This window comes from Rhodnius prolixus, unplaced genomic scaffold (assembly GCF_049639745.1).
Source record: "Rhodnius prolixus isolate KJV_2025 unplaced genomic scaffold, Rpr scaffold_7, whole genome shotgun sequence".
In the NCBI taxonomy this organism is placed as follows: domain Eukaryota; kingdom Metazoa; phylum Arthropoda; class Insecta; order Hemiptera; family Reduviidae; genus Rhodnius; species Rhodnius prolixus.
Genome location: NW_027411582.1, coordinates 17,637,035 through 17,651,280, shown reverse-complemented (window position 1 = coordinate 17,651,280; position 14,246 = coordinate 17,637,035). Strand labels below are relative to the sequence as shown.

The window sequence follows — 14,246 nt, the reverse complement described above, 5'->3', positions numbered from 1 at the left end:
TGGCCATTGGATGGGACAATGAGTCCCTAACCACTTTTCATGGAAATTTCTGTCCAGGCAACCTCGAACCACTCTCGCATTATGTGCCGGGCAACCATCTTGTTGAAAATACATATCTAGCCGACGTTGTAGAGGAACATCTTCAAGCAGAACTGGCATAATGTCTCTGAAAAAAAAGTTGGATACCTTTCACCAGTTAAGTTCTCTCTGTAGAAGTATGGGCCGTTTAGTTGATTTCCTATAACTCCACACCAAACGTTTGTATAAAAAACAACCTGAACGTCGAATACTTCTAGCCTGCCTAGATCTTGACTTCGCCACGATAAGTGCTGCTACAAGCAAAGCGTGGGAGTCCAGAGTTTTGGCTTGCCTATCCGTTGATTGTGCCCAGTTTGAATAGATTCTTTAAAAAAAATAACGTAATTTTGACAGTAAACTGAAATTTGTTTTTCATATTTTAAATACCCATAACTTTTGAAAAACCTAACCGATTTCAAAAAAAAATTTTTCGTTGTTTTTAGGAGATCAAATACTACAAAAATATGCAACAAAAAATATAACATTCCATTTGAAAAACAAAAGTTGGATGCTGTATCTCGAGATACAAGGGTTTAAAAAAATGGGTCAATCACTGAAAATAAACTAGACTAAAAATGATTGAATACGTGTTTTTTATTTTTTCGAAATTTCCCGCCGTTAAATAAAAAAGTGGGTGGAGCATATAACTCTGGTCACCCTGTATATATTTTTAATTGTTTGTCCACTCTCTTATTTAATTGAAATAAATTTATGTAGTGGTTTGTATTAAATACACATCAAACCGGCCAAAATAAACTTTACCTTAGCAATGATAAAAAAAAGAAAATTTTTTTGGTTTTTGTCATGTACAAAATTGGGTAAAAGATTAAAGAATTAATTGCTTTTTGATAAATAAATAATTTATTGATTATTTTTTCTGGGTAAAGGTTGCAAACAAAGAGAAACATGTTTTTTCATAGCTTGATTAAATATACGTATAAAGCTTTGCATGTAAAAAAAAATAAGTTGTTTAATTTGAAAATGGATACATCTACATACCTGGTATTTCAGTGAATGAAATTTCAGTCCCTTTTTGAATAATCGATGGCACCTGAAAAGAAAATAATAAATAATACTCAATTATTGATTTATAAATTATGAAAGAACAAGGTGTTTTGTAAAAAGTAACGTTAAAAATCAGAAATGATTTAAAAAGAATTATAAAAAAAGAAGTTTTTTAAATATAAAAGCACTTATAGGAAACTATTAAGTTGATCATTAATAGATTTTATTTTATTGTTTATATTGTAACGAAGTTGACCTGGGCAGAGAAGAAAGGCCTAGATTGTTCTAGGGGTTGAGCGACCAAAGTCGGTAACAGGCCACCACTGTGTGAACAAAAGGGCGGTCTCTACCTGAGGAGAAAAGAAAGGCCTAGATTGTTCTAGGGGTTGAGCGACCAAAGTCGGTAACAGGCCACCACTGTGTGAACAAAAGGGCGGTCTCTACCTGAGGAGAAAAGAAAGGCCTAGATTGTTCTAGGGGTTAAGCGACCAAAGCCGGTAACAGGCCACCACTGTGTAGACAAAAAGGCCGGTCTCTAGCTGAACTAGAAAGGAAAGGGCTAGATTGTTCAAGGAGTTAGTGACCTGTGTAAAAGCCAGCCAAGAGAAAGGCCTCAGTTGGGGTGGTGGCATATGTGTTTCCCAGCCAGTGATTGACAGGTGAGAGTGAGACCGACGGAGTTGGAGAGAGACAGAGAATTGGAGGAGGCGGCTCACAGCTGAGGTGTTGGCAGTATGTTTTCTCCAGCCAATGAACGTCAGGAGGGCGTGGAAACTTATGCTCAGAGAGTTGGAGGAGGGCACTCCCAGTTGGAGGGAGGCACGCAATTAAAAGGATGCAGACACAGCTGGAGAAGTCAGTTTTTAAGGAGTTCTTAATGAGTTGTTAATCAGTTTTAAAGAGTTATTAGAGTTTAGAGTTATCAGTCAAGTTTATGAGTTAGTTTTGAGAGAGTCAGTGTTGCGGAGTGCTTCAGTGGTAGCTAGTCAGGCGGTTAGTCAGTTAGTGAGTAGAGCTTTGTTTGTGTAGCAGAGACTAGTGCAATTCGGTGCAGTGCGGACCAGTGGTCAGTCGGGGAACAGTTTTGTGGCGTTACGTAGTGAGTAAGTAACAGAACACTGTTGTGAATGTTGTAAATGGTAACTGTAATGAATAGCGTTAGTTGCTAGTAAATGTTAATGCGAGTAAAGGTAATGTGTTAATAAATCAGGTTATTACTTACAACTTTAGCGAGTTTTATTATTTATCAAACCCACATATTATTTAATAACTAGTGGCAGGCATTAGTTGTGTAAGTAAAGTTCTTTCTTAGTAAAAGGACAAGAAAAACTTTACAATATTGTAATTTTATTTTTTTTAATATAGTTCTTAAATAAATTAATTATTAAATTACACGTTTGCAAAAACTCGTACTGGATTTGATGATTCTGATCAATTATATTCTTATGGTAGTTGAATTCCTTTCATAATGCCGATTCTGTTTTGAGGCCTACTTTTTTGCAATTAATAAGAAATATCTGTATCAATTATTACAATAACCACTACTCATGGTATATCTTTCGAAAGGTGATTGTATATAGATGTTTTTCATGAGTAGTGTACGTTTTAAACTTATATAATATTTTTGAGAAAAATGAAGTCAAAGTTTTTGGAAAAAATTAGAAACTTGCTATTTCTTATGTTTGGGCCACAAAGTAAAATATTTAATATTATTATTTTGGAATACAAATTAGCTTATTTAAAAGGAAATTTAACCTTCTTTCTAATGAGCTTATTGAAATTGTTGTAGCTTTAATAGTTTGAGAAATACAGACAACTGTTTGCTAAAAAGTAGTGATACCTTGAAAAAAACATAAAATTAAAAATATCTATAAAACGGAGCAGAAACTGACCATAGTTTATATAGAAGTTTTTATCGCAAATGATGCCTACCGAAGTTTCGACCATTCCTCCGTATACACCCTGTATAATATTTTATAATCAAGATATAGACAGGTTCAGGATTCGGTGGTTAGAACAAGATTTACTGATATAAAATTGAAAGATTCATCTTAGCTAAAGTCTATATAGTGCAAATAACCTAGCTAAACTAGTGAAAATGCTATTACAGATGCAGGTTTAAAATAAAATGGATGCCATCCAAAGTGATTAGTTCTTTTGTTTAGCGAACTAAAAGTGATTCTTCATTCAACAGACTCATTAATTGAATCTCAAAATAAGTTCTCATGATCTATAATATTTTATAATCAAGATACAGATAGGTCCAGCATTCGGTGGAATACTTTAGGACAAGATTTACTGATATAAAATTGAAAGATTCACCTCAGCTAAAGTCTATAAACAGGGCAAATAACCTAGCTAAACTAGTGAAAATGCTATTACAGATGCAGGTTTAAAATAAAATGGATGCCATCCAAAGTGATTAGTTCTTTTGTTCGGTGAACTAAAAGTGATTCTTCATTCAACAGACTCATTAATTGAATCTGTTTATTATTATTTTTATTAGTTTCCTAATTAACTGTTTAAAAGCCTTAAATAACTTTTATGGAATTAGTAAAGAAAGTTTTATCTGTCATTAGGCGAAAGAAGAAAAATATATACATTTCAGTAACTTAAAATAAAAGTGCTTGTCACTTAAAGATAAAATTGAGATTATCTTTTTTACCTTTTCTTATTCACATCTTAGAACTCCTTTTAATAAACCAAGTAAAAGGCAGTTGAAAAAAAAGAGTTTAATCGACTAAGACTTGTTACTCTTTTGTTCACAACTGAAGTGGAAACAGTAGTAGAAGGAAGTGTTGTAAGCTAACGATTTGAAGAGGAAAATGGTGGTGTCAAGCACAGAATACTCATCAGCAGTTTCCTTTGCTTTAACATCTCCTTACAAACTTCTTCTGATCTAACCTCCGGCCATACTGACATTAACGTTTCGTTAAGACTAAGGATAATTAAAAATAAGAAGAAAAGTATTTATGTTTAATTGTTTCTTTTAGAGTGAAAAAAGGATTATATATTTAAATTTGTTTTTTTTTATTTAAATTAAATAAAGAAAAATAGAGATTTCTATTCTATTTTATCATTTAACCTTCTTTCCTTGACTCAATTACAAACTGGTTTGTAACCTGGTTGATTTACTACCAAATTCAAATGACTGCAGACCAGACCATATTTGCAACCTATTTGATGGCCAGGATTACTGAATATATTTCGCATATAAGACCCCTTTTATTAAAGCTTCCCTTTTTTTGATGTGGTCAGCTACTTAGTGATAATGATTTTTTTTTTTAATTTAATAAACCTAACGAAACTTAGGAAGAACTGGACATTACAGCAAATTGAAAACGGTAGATCTCCTAAAGAACATAATAATTACAAAAAAGAACGTATTATACAGTTTTTAATTTTACAGAATTAATTCAATAAAATAGGTTGGCATCAATGGAAAGGTAAGATTAAAGCGTTACGTCACCATAGCAAACAATACATTCTCTAACATGGCGGAATGCTTGGAATGAGATGATAATCATCCATTTGATATCCCAGTGGATGATATCTTGTATTCAAGAAGTCTCTACTCAGTTAATCCAAACTGTTCGCTGACTGAGGACAAAGTTTTAGGCGCAGTTTCAGCATTATCTTTCACACAGAAATTGGGTTTAATTTAATACATGGTCCTATACAGGTGACCAACATGGTTAAACATGAGTGTAAGATAGTCCTATACAGGGTGAACCAGTAAGAAATGTTCATAGGCCTACTGTGTGTAGTACATCTAAAGTGGACTTCAAAGACGTATTGGCCAACTTCATAATTTCCACTGTTCTTGAGTGACGTCACTTATTTTTTTTTTCTAAAATCATTACTTTTTTCCAATAAAAATGTTATTACTCAGAAAGTTTTAGTCCGAATTCGGATTCTGATGACACGGTTAGAAAGACAGATAAATTTTCTAAAAATTGATACCATTTTGAAGTATAAGTTATTCTCTAAACAGCCTCAATCTTCCTCCTGGATACTGGGAAAATAAAAGTAATCGAAATTTTTAAAGAAAACTCATTAGGCCCTTATGTGATCATTATCCAGACCTAGGTGCTGGCACTTTCCATAAAAGTTTCCTTGTTTAATGGGCTTTCTAACGGTATATCATTTTCCAGGATTCCTTTTATCTTCGTATGAGAAACTTACGTTTGTTTTACAAGAAAACGGGTTAACGAGGACTCAACAGTGTTGGTTTATCAAGATGTTTAATTCATTGAAAACTCTTTTAGATGGACCAGTAGTCAAATTTTTAAAGTAGATTGTCTTAAAATAAGGAAGTCAAACGTTACAAATTGGCTTTTAAACATTTACTTCTGATCTCACGGAAATATTTGAGAAAATGTTAGGAAATATTTTAAACATGTACTTAAACAAAAATTTTGTTCCTCTCGGAGGCAGTTCTAGGACCCTCTTTGAGACGGTAAGCAACCTCTACGTTCACACATTAAGTGGTGATTACTTATAGGAAAAACTTTCTGATAATCTACTTACCCTGTACGCGCGAGAAGGCGCCTACACCCTGATGCGGAGACGCGAGCAATTTAAGAGAAGGTTAGTCCTTAGTTCGCAAGCCCCACTACCTCGTCAAGGTTGGACACAAGTGGTAGGGTCAAGGCCTAGGAAGGGCCTAGGGCCATAATGAGGGCGAATATATGACCACCAATGGGACCAACCCCAAAGCTGAAGATGAAGTAAACATTGTTGAAGAGGAATAGATGAACATTCAAAGGACGCACAGTAAGGCGGTTGTTGCACCTTCTTCTTGCCAGCAGATGAGATGCACTGTCTTGTATGTAACCTGGAAACAGTTGAGCTAAACACTAATTGCTGAAGGTTATAGAAGCGAAGCTACAGTTGTTTGGCGGGAACAAGAAGCGCGGGAAAAGGTGATGGAAGGGAATGATTAATTAACCGCCAATTGAATGTTGAGTACGACCGAACATAACCTTTGAGGTCTGAGGTCAAATAATGTAGGTTATGTATTTGCTTTTTTTAAAGTGTAATTTAAGGCTCTTTAACATCTGAAGTCAGAGAAGAAGGATTACGATCTTTTTTAAGTTAAAAAAAAAAATGATTTAAAAATATAAAATGGATTAAAATATATATATTCAGAATATGAAATTATTAAAACACTTTTAAGCACTAAATTCTCCAAGTAGTCATAAATATACGTAAAACAATTTTATTACAATGAATACTAAAATATTTGCGCCATTAAACATTTCACTTCAATAATTCTCAACGCCATGGATAACCACCCCTTTGCTCAATCCGTGGTTTGAACCCAGCCTCGTTTAACAGCTCTCCTGTGACCGGTAATATAACTAAAGGTTAACGGTCAACATTCCACATTGCCTAACGACCGTTAAGGGGATACTCCCGGCATTTCTGCCTCTCGTTTTTACACTCTATCGTTCCTTTTTTCATGCATACTTACACTCGTATACATCTATCTAATCCAGACGATTTAGGTACAACTTGTTAGACTTAAGGTACTCCACTATTGTTTCCCTTTATATACTCTTTAAATAAGGACGTTGAATTAGTTAATAGTCATTAGCCCCATTAGACTTCTTTTTATTAGACTCATTTCTCTTTTTGTGCACACCTGCTTGTTCAATTTTATTTTTTAAAATATAGGTTACGTGACCGTAAATTGTTAAACTTAGGATTGAAGATTGGCGAGGAATCGGTCAAATAAAACAACTCGTCTCTTTGCCAACGTTTCGACAAATATATTGTCTTTTTCAGGGCCTGGATATTACAAATACAAAACAATTTACATATGTAGTCAGTAACATAGAAAAAATAGTAAAAATCAGTAATACAAAAATAAACAGTAAAATGCAATAAATTCTTTATAATTATTGAAACTTACGTGGCTATGCGGGTTGGTTGAGTTACAGAAACTAAGAGCCAGAACTGGAGAGCAGGTATAGCGGGACTTACAGTCAATGTACATGACAATGGGACAGATACAGTAGACTAAATACAATAAATATTGGGAAATTTATTTTAACACAAACCACAGGAGAAACCAAATAACCCATATGAACTAAATAACAAATAACCAAAAGATTTGAAGTAAATATGAATACGTATATAGTTTTCGTGACAGCAAATTGTTAACTTTAGGATGGAATATTTGCGAGGAATCGGTCAAATAAAACAACTCGTCTTTTTGCCAACGTTTCCACAAATATATTGTCCTCTTCAGGGCGTGGCTATGCGGGTTGGTTGAGTTACAGAAACTTATTACATAATTTATTGCTGGATCAGTTTCTGTAACTCAACCAACCCGCATAGCCACGCCCTGAAAAGGACAATATATTTGTCGAAACGTTGGCGAAAAGACGAGTTGTTTTATTTGACCGATTCCTCGTAAATCTTCCATCCTAAGGTTGTTTGAAGTAAATTTAAAAAAATCCAGCAATAATTATGTACAAAATTTGGATATCTATTTATTTTTTAATGATAAAATTGTAGCAGTTGGCTAAATACGACATGTCTGTTCTAAAGTTAACTGTGTTCTGTTTTACTATGTGGCACATTTATAGAAAATTCCGTTTGTATAAGTTCTGGCTCTTAGTTTCTGTAACTCAACCAACCCGCATAGCCACGTAAGTTTCAATAAACAATTTCAATATTGTATTTTACTGTTTATTTCTGTATTACTGATTTTTACTGTTTTTTCTATGTTACTGACTCTATAAATTGTTTTGTATTTGTAATATCCAGACCCTCAAGAGGACAATATATTTGTCGAAACGTTGGCAAAGAGACGAGTGGTTTTATTTGACCGATTCCTCGCCAATCTTCAATCCTAAGTTTTTAAAAATATTTACACAAATTTAGGCCGATTTTTGACTGGAACTTTCCGCATTGAAGGTGAATAAATCATGTAAGCTATGAATAATCAAAATTGGGAGAACTCAAAATTCAAAGAAAAGGAAGGATCAAAGGTGTGGGAGGCGCCACTAACACTCAGAATTACTCAAGAGATTAAGACAAACACAATAATAATTGTCTATTGTATAATTAAAACAATGAAACCGAAAGATAGAAACACACGTAACACTGGCTAACATAACCTGACTTAACGCAAGATGTTCTTTTTTCTCTTTTAAGACAAACCTGATGGGCTAGGATGCTGTCGAGTTCCTGACGAAACAAAAAAACTATATCTGTAGATGATAAAGGGTGCGTTCCACTAAGCGCTCACAACGATAAAAATATACGACCTTCAGCCGTTTCACATGACGACCGCGGTCATAGTGGTCGTGGCGAAAACTTCACTAATGCCGTCATTATTTTCGCTCACGCGAAGCTCACAACGCCCCACCTTAAGAGCTGGTCATAGTGGGCGTTCAGAAATTTGGCGCAATTTTTAAAAGCAAAGATGGCGACCGAAAAAATTATATCATGTAAATGAAAGTATTATCTCTTGCTAATAATTGAATGTGTTTCTCGAAAGTCTAAAAAAAATAATAAAATGAAAAATTACTTATCCCTTTACATACTAAATCACTGAATAACGACCAATTACACTTTGATAGTTAATAATACGTGGCCTAAGTTTTCGCTTTTCACCATTGCGATTTTGTAAAATTGCATTCTACTCTTCATCGGAACTAGATGAAGAACTTTCTAAAGCATTATTACGTTGTATTAAAAAATACTGGAATAATTAGCTGCCCTAAAAATATGCATATCTTATTTATTTTATATTACATATACACAACATTGTGGGATGAATAGCTAGATTGAGAATGTAATTGTAGAAAACTATATTATTTGCGATAAAGCCAGATAATTATTATCTATTATTATAAACGTTTGACTACTACATGTAATAACAATTACTTTAATCGAAGAATGAACTTAAACCGACGATTTTTATTTAAAAATAAAAATAAATAAATAAAATCATTGATGTATGTTGGTGTAAGCAATTTTTAAAAAACGTTTATGAATTTTTTAGCCTCATATTTTTTTATTTTTTATAACGTTTTTTTTTCACCTGTAATCAATAGTTTGATTATTATAGATAAATAGATATTACAGTCAATCTAAGTTAAATGGTGTGCTACTTGAACAAATATTTTGTAGATGAAAATGGCCAGCATAAGGGTATGTGACATCTAATAAATTCTTAAAAAATATTAATGAAAATTAATGCGGTAAAATTACTTAAATAATATCAATGAAGTATTAATGAAATGTTGGGTACTTGCTGATTTGTGTACCTTTTGGCGTTTAATCAACCCTTATACTTAACTTTTTAAACTGTAAGTTTTTGTTAAGGAGATTATTACGTTGTATTAATAAATATCCTACTGTTGCCACAAAAGACATTTTAATTTTATTTAAACGTAAATTTTATAAATACTCCACGAAAATGTAATATAAAAATTGAATTATATGTATATTTTTAATATAAGTCAACTTTACCAATAATTAATAAAATTTATTATAACTGCTTATAAACGGGGTTAAAATTGAAAAAGAATTTTTACATAAATAGTTAAAACGCTCCATAGTCCATTTCACTTGAGTTTTCGATTGTAACGTTCGCAAGCAAGAGGAACGGGGCGAAACCGCGGTCGTGAGCGTGATCGTTGTGAGCGCTTAGTGGAACGTACACATAGTAATCTAATGGCGGACACATAACTTCAGAGACCAAGCTTCGCCGAACTCTCTCAGCACAAGCAGTATGCCCCTGCTCATTCCTCTTTTCCCAGTTCTGCCAACTGTGGTGGACAAGACAGCGCGAACAGCTCCAAATGTAGATTTATAAGCGGAGGGGGGGACCCCGAACAAAAGGTCAATGATTTTATTGATTATTATGACCAGTCTTAATGATTTATTGAAAATCAGGTAGATCAGAATTTCCATCACATTATGGAATCTAGACAGAAATAATTACACTGAAATAAACTGGAATTAATACAAAAAACTACTTGGATTTAATAGGATGAAAAAATAACTGCCAGTTTCAGTCATTGATATATTTTTATTATGCCCAGCTTTCGACCTAGGTCACCTTCAGGGCTGTGGAACATATTTACAATGTGTTAACAATAATTATATTAAAATGGATATGTATAATGTAACGAAATTTACATTATTTAATTTTATTAAATTAGGTAAATAATTTTGTAAATTTCGTTACATTATACATATCCATTTTAATATTATATTGTTATTGTTACCATAAATCAGTCACTAAAAATAATGAACATTAATTACTTGGACTTGGTGAAACAAAAATTTCGTTATTTTAATACAAATTAAGGAGAGCTTCTATTTCAGTTTGTAGTTTAAAAATATGAGTTAGTTTGTCAGAAAATATTTATAAAAAAAAGAAAGTTAATTTGTTGACAATAAAAAATAAGAATTGGTTTCAAGTCAATGTAATTAATTGATTTAGACGACCAGAAAAATAATGAAATAAAACGTAGCTCAAGTCAATACAAAAACTAGCATCATTCTAGCTTATTACAAGTCTTTTTGCTATTTTTAATAAGAGATTAAAGAAAGAAGTAAGAATAACAAAGTTTTGTTACAAATGCAAGAAAGAAGTTAAAAAAAAAATATATATATAATAATAATAATAAACGTGCTGAATTAAAACGAGCAGAGCTAGTAAAGACCTTTTTCTCTAATTAGATTTTTCCTTCGCCATTTTCTTTAGATAAAAATTAGTAAATTAAATGGTGTGGAGAAGAAATGGAAATGAATTTAGTGGTTAATCCTATTTCATTTTGTTTTTAGAATTTACCTTTAGTTTAAATTAAGTTCCTACAATGCATTAGTTCAAATTAGATAATGTTGGGTTATTGTGCATTGAATTGATGGTATTTTTTTTCTAGTTGAACATTAAGTAGAATACAAATCAGAATAGGTGAGATGAATGTAAATATAGTGAAATTATTACCCATTTTCTTCCCGTTAAGAGACATTTCACATTGGACAGATTTTATTAAAATTGTATTCAGCATGGTTCAAGTATACCAACTAAAGTTTGGAGGAGAAAAAAAAATAGCTTCCAAAAATTTTATAATTTTTTCGTTTAAATGATTTTTAGGGCATAACAACAACAATATATGTTACCTACGTATTATAAACGTCGTAGGGCGAGTGTTGGTCTAGTGGTCAAGAGCTTGGCTTAGTGAGTGGGAGTTCGCCAGATCGAACCCCGCGTACGGCTACTTTTTATTTGTTAGAAAAAATTGTATTTATAGTAAAGTATGAGCATATCAGCCCCGGTCCACGGTACGTAATTGGTAGTTGGATGGTTTAGCCGTGCCTGGAAAAAATAGACGATTACTTAACATTTACACGTCGCTAATGTTACTATTTACTGTGCATCTAATTCATCATCGTTATTTTTAATTACACTTCTTTACCACAAGAATTTAAAAGAGCACCGGGAAAAAAGGTGAAGAAGTCTCATTGCCAACTGAAGTCAGATCTTAAGACTGATTAGGGTCGACTTTACTTAATACGAGGGTCGATTGAAAAGTCCGTGCAAAAATAAAAACTACTTAATTTTTTGGGGTAAACCTTTTTTATTTTTCAACATAGTCTCCTTTTAGGCTTATACACTTCGACCAACGCTGCTCTAGTTTGTTGATCCCATCCGAATAATAGGATTTGTCCAAGTCTGAAAAATAGCCATTCGTTTCTGCAATCACCTCCTCGTTTGAATAAAATCTTTTTCCCGCAAGCCATTTCTTCATATTGGGGAACAAATAGTAGTCCGAGGGAGCCAAGTCCGAAGGAACGGTCTTCGCCTTTTTTGGCGCAGATTCCCCCTTGGTAACCCATTGTTTAGATTGTTCTTTGGTCTCAGGAGTCTAGTGATGTATCCATGTTTCATCCACAGTGACGAAACGACGCTTAAAGTCCTGCGGATTCTTCTGGAACAGCTGCAATCCGTCCTTGCAACACTTCACACGATTTCGTTTTTGGTCAAGCGTGAGCAATCGCGGCACCCATCTTGCGGATAGCTTTGTCATGTCCAAATGTTGATGCAAAATATTATGTACCCGTTCATTCGAGATGCCCACAGTACTAGCAATCTCACGCACCTTCACTCTTCTGTCATCCATCACCATATCATGGATTTTATCAATGATTTCTGGAGTAGTAACCTCAACAGGGCGTCCAGAACGTTCAGCGTCACTTGTGCTCATATGGCCACTCCGAAAATTTTGAAACCACTTATAAACTGTTCTAATCGAAGGTGCAGAGTCACCATAATGTTTATCAAGCTTCTCTTTAGTCTCCTGAGGCGTTTTGCCTTTCATAAAGTAGTGTTTAATCAACACACGAAATTCTTTTTCGTCCATTTTTTGAAAATCACTCGACTTCCTCGATTCAAACGAATGCCAAACACAAAGAAATAGACCGATCTGGCTGAAACTTGGTGTGTGTTCTTCCAAGAGATGCTACTAACTAAACATAACCTCGATACGCGCCAGTGGTGCTATCTCTCTGACTTTGCACGGACTTTTCAAACGACCCTCGTACTTTGCAGGCTAGGCACCTCTGAATGTGCATGCAACATTGGCGTATCATCTATTTTAATTGCAAGCTTACCCAGTCAACAATTTGTGCAGTCTGTGGTTAGTCTAAAGGAAACTATGCGCTACTCTCTATGTAGTGGATTGTTGCGCTTTTGGTAAAACCAGATTTCTTTGTCAATCGGGAAGGTTTTTCCCGATTTCCTTTCCTAGTAAATTAAGCGAAGACTCTAGATTCATTCAAAGCTCTGAGAGACTACGCCGCCATGTTTCCTAGTAAACCACCACTAAGTTTATTAAGATGCTGTAATTCGTAATAAAATCATTGGCCTTTTGTTCGGGGCCCCCACGCCTCTTATAAATCTACATTTGGAGCTGTTCGCGCTGTCTTGTCCACCACAGTTGGCAGACCTGGTTAAAGAGGAATGAGCGGGGCATACTGCTCGTGCTGAGAGAGTTCGGCGAGGCTTGGTCTGAAGTTGTGTCCGCCATTAGCGTACTTTTATCATCTCCTGATATGATTTTTGTTTCTTCAGGAACTCGACACCATCCTAGCCATCAGTTTTGTCTTAAAAGAGAAAAAAGAGCATCGTCTTGCTTTAAGTCAGGCTATGTTAGCCAGTGGTAGTTTGTTTCTATTATTGAAAAACAAACAACCAGCTTCTTCTAGTTTCAATTTTTAACCTTCTACTTTGTTACTCCCTTCCTAGGTTAGGTTTATTTTAGGTAACAATGAGAAATATTTTTACCTGCATCCCATTCTTTACCGTTGTTCAGTCAATAATCAACATGTCATAAAGAAATTTGTACTCCCTGATAGGTAGGTTATCATAAAAGTCAAGAAAATGATTTCTGGTGCCTCAGAATGTCCTCCACATTGATTAAATTGATCAAGTATTGATTAATCGGGACAGAAGTTCCATATTTATGTTTGGATAGAGATTGAGAGAGATGTTTAAATTTTTTTTAAAAAGTATTTTTAAAAACACTTTCTTCTAAAATTCGAAAATGAACGTGTTTTCGAGCCATCAGCAGCAAATATTTCTCAGTAGAGCATTTTATGCTTCTAAAAGAATTAGAGATAAAATACTTTAATAAACTTTACCATTAATACTTTACCATTTTGAAGCAATTAAGTTGAAACAATCTACTACAACTGTATTGCACATTCTACTGCAGAAAGTAATACAAAAAAATTATGAAACTTACTTATTTCATTTTCAATAAAACTTCTGAAATGTCATTCAACTTTTATTCTAACTGATTAAAAATCAATTCTAGAAAAAACTTCTGACCAAACTTTTTAGAGAGAGATAGACCAGATGACATAACCTTCTCACAAAAATTTAGGATGAGATCTTTCTAGAACTTTTGGCAAAGCTACAAAAATTTTATGATTTTCTGTCTTTTTATTTTTTAATCTCATTTTCAAACATGCTCGCCATTACCATATAAATGAAAAACTAAAGTTTCTACGGGGAATTATTTGCACTTTTTTTGGAGGAAGCCGGATGATAACTTTTCCTTGCTTTAAGTAATCAACTTCCTTGTTCTCACTTCGTCATGAGAATTCCACCCTGTGTACTTTTATTCCGG

The 14,246-nt window shown here is 33.7% G+C and overlaps 1 protein-coding gene across 4 annotated transcripts in view; it reads right to left on the bottom strand.

Annotated features, from left to right (window-relative positions):
- Positions 1 to 14,246, bottom strand: part of LOC141447096 (obscurin-like) — a 676,918-nt gene that overhangs the window by 340,878 nt on the left and 321,794 nt on the right. For all 4 annotated transcript variants that reach the window (XM_074114296.1, XM_074114295.1, XM_074114299.1 and 1 more), the window contains one exon: positions 1,078 to 1,129. The gene's annotated coding sequence lies outside the window, so the exon portion shown is untranslated. The remainder of the gene's footprint in view (positions 1 to 1,077; positions 1,130 to 14,246) is intronic.